Source organism: Rhamphochromis longiceps, linkage group LG20, assembly GCF_057381845.1.
Source record: "Rhamphochromis longiceps isolate RC_006_pf linkage group LG20, R_longiceps_female_GT1.1, whole genome shotgun sequence".
NCBI lineage: Eukaryota > Metazoa > Chordata > Actinopteri > Cichliformes > Cichlidae > Rhamphochromis > Rhamphochromis longiceps.
Genome location: NC_140576.1, coordinates 39,323,847 through 39,326,346, shown reverse-complemented (window position 1 = coordinate 39,326,346; position 2,500 = coordinate 39,323,847). Strand labels below are relative to the sequence as shown.

The following is a 2,500-nucleotide window of genomic DNA, read 5'->3' as shown; positions in this document are numbered from 1 at the left end:
TGTGTGTGTGTGTGTGTGTGTGTGTGTGTGTCTCTCTCTCTTTTACACAAAAAACACATGTCAGTTGTTAAGGAAAATGTTATAAAACACTTCTTCAGTAAAGACTCAGAGAAGAGAAACACACAGAACTTCTTGCTAGCAAGGGCAGCCTCCACTCTAAGAGACTCCAGTGAGAGAACTGCCCCGGTCTTTATTTTATACTCCATTGAGCGTGTGTGTGTGTGTGTGTGTGACAGAGAGACAGACAGAGAGAGAGAGAGAGAGACACTTGCTGTGGATTTAAAAATTTAAAAAAACACACAGAAAACCCAAAGAGAAAAAGAGGCACACAAGTCGATTTGTACCGCATTGAGTTGCAAAGCAGCTGACCAGCTTGTGTGTGTGTGTGTGTGTGTCTCTTTTACACAAAAAATACATGTGAGTGCACTTGCAACAACTTTTAATATGCAATGTACAGGACTTGCCAGCTAGGCGCCATCCTGTGGACCAAACATGCAATTGAAAGATGTTATTTTCGCCGGTATAACTCCTTCAGACACTTTGTACCGCATTGAGCCAGCAGAGGGAGCCCCCCTGGTTCAATCCCAGTTGCACAGCAGTTGTGACCAGCTTCTGTCTGTGTGCTTTGGTGTGTGTGTGTGTGTGTGTGTGTGTGTGTGTGTGTGTGTGTGTGTGTGTGTGTGTGTTGACAGAGAGAGAGACAGAGAGAGAGAGAGACAGAGAGGGAGAGATACAAAGGAATGTAATTCAAATTTTGCACTTCAGACCTTACAGTGTGTGTGTGTGTGTGTGTGTGTGTTGACAGAGAGAGAGAGAGAGAGAGAGAGACAGAGAGAGAGAGAGAGAGAGAGAGAGAGAGAGAGAGAGAGATACAAAGGAATGTAATTCAAATTTTGCACTTCAGACCTTACAGTGTGTGTGTGTGTGTGTGTGTGTGTGTGTGTGTGTGTGTGTGTCTGTCTGTCTGTCTTTTACACAAAAAATGCACTTGCAACAACTTTAATATGGAATGTACTGGACTTCCCAGCTAGGCGCCCTCCTGTGGACGACAGGTGCAATCCCAGTTGCACAGCACTTGACCAGCTTCTGTGTGTGTGTGTGTGTGTGTGTGTGACAGACAGACAGACAGACAGACAGACAGAGAGGGAGATTCAAAGCATCAGGACCAGGAGATGACACAGTGCTCCAAAGGCCTGGTTCTGCTGCCTCCTCCTCCACCCACCTGCTGCAGACGCTTCTGTGAAGGGAAACTGCTACATGTTATGTCACCGATCCCTGCCATGCTGCGTGTCTAACGACCCGGCAGGGCCTGCTGAGTACAGTGGTGGTGGAATCGGCCCGATCGGACACTCCTATCTGCCACTTTGACCTTTTTATTCCGTCAAATTTTGACCCATTTACACCAAGTCCAGAACCGTTGGTGCTATCGACATGGGGTCTTCACCAGGGTGTCCGGAGCACCCCGAAACCCCCCCGTAGACACAACTTTCATCCCTCTACGACACTTACTTTCCCAGTTATTCCATTTTATTCCGTCAAATTCTGGCTATTACCCCCTAACCTAACCCTATCCCTAAGCCTCCTGCAAAGGTACTCTGAACCATGCCATGTTGGGCACCTGCGGATGCGCCCGCACACGGGCAACGCAATGCCAGTGGAACCAGGCCCTCTGCACCTTCCTTTCTCCGACTGGGACCCTTTTGTCCCATCCTTTTTGGTCCGATTCGCCATATCTCCAGAACCGAAGAAGCCATCGGCGTGGCCTCTTCGCCACAGCGTCCGGCACCCACCAAAACCCCCACCTAGACACCAACATCAGCCCTCTACACCTCTTACTTTTTCAGTTATTCCACTTTTGTCCCATCCTCTCCTGGCTTTTTCCCCATAACCTATCATTTAAGCCTCATCATACCTGCCGTGGGCCACTGGAGGGAGACAAATCACCATGCACTAAAATTCAAATTTTGCACTGCAAACCTCACAGTGTCTGTGTGTGTCTGTGTGTGTGTGTGTGTGTGCTTTGGTGTGTGTGTGTGTGTGTGTGTGTGTGTGTGTGTGTGTGTGTGTGTGAGACAGACAGAGAGAGAGACAGAGAGAGAGAGAGAGAGAGAGAGAGAGTGACACTTGCTGTGTATTTAAGAAACAAACGCTCAAAGAAACCAAACAGAATGACACAGGCAGAAAGACACTGTTTTATTTTGGTAACCAATGATGCATTTCTTCTCCCCTTGTACAGGGCCTTTTATGACAGGAACAGGAACCACAGAGCGTCAGCGGCAGACATCCAAGCTGCACAGGGCACACGCAGCACCAGGCAGAATTAATGACGTCCCTGATCCACAGCTCAAGCCCAGCCACCCGCTGCCTCCTCGCCGCCTCCTCCCGGGACCTTCAAGGACCACCCACCAGCCACTGGTACACATTCCAATCTTACACAATGGCCCCAGCATCACAGGGCATCTCCTGACATTAAAATCTATCCTGATTTCTGTTGTTTTTC

At 48.7% G+C, this 2,500-nt stretch overlaps 1 long non-coding RNA gene across 1 annotated transcript in view; it reads left to right on the top strand.

Moving 5' to 3' along the window:
• Positions 1-2,410, top strand: part of LOC146645965 (uncharacterized) — a 12,550-nt gene extending 10,140 nt beyond the window's left edge. The window contains exon 5 of the long non-coding RNA XR_014909162.1: positions 2,237-2,410. This is a non-coding gene — a long non-coding RNA (uncharacterized LOC146645965). The remainder of the gene's footprint in view (positions 1-2,236) is intronic.
• The last annotated feature ends 90 nt before the right edge of the window (positions 2,411-2,500 follow it).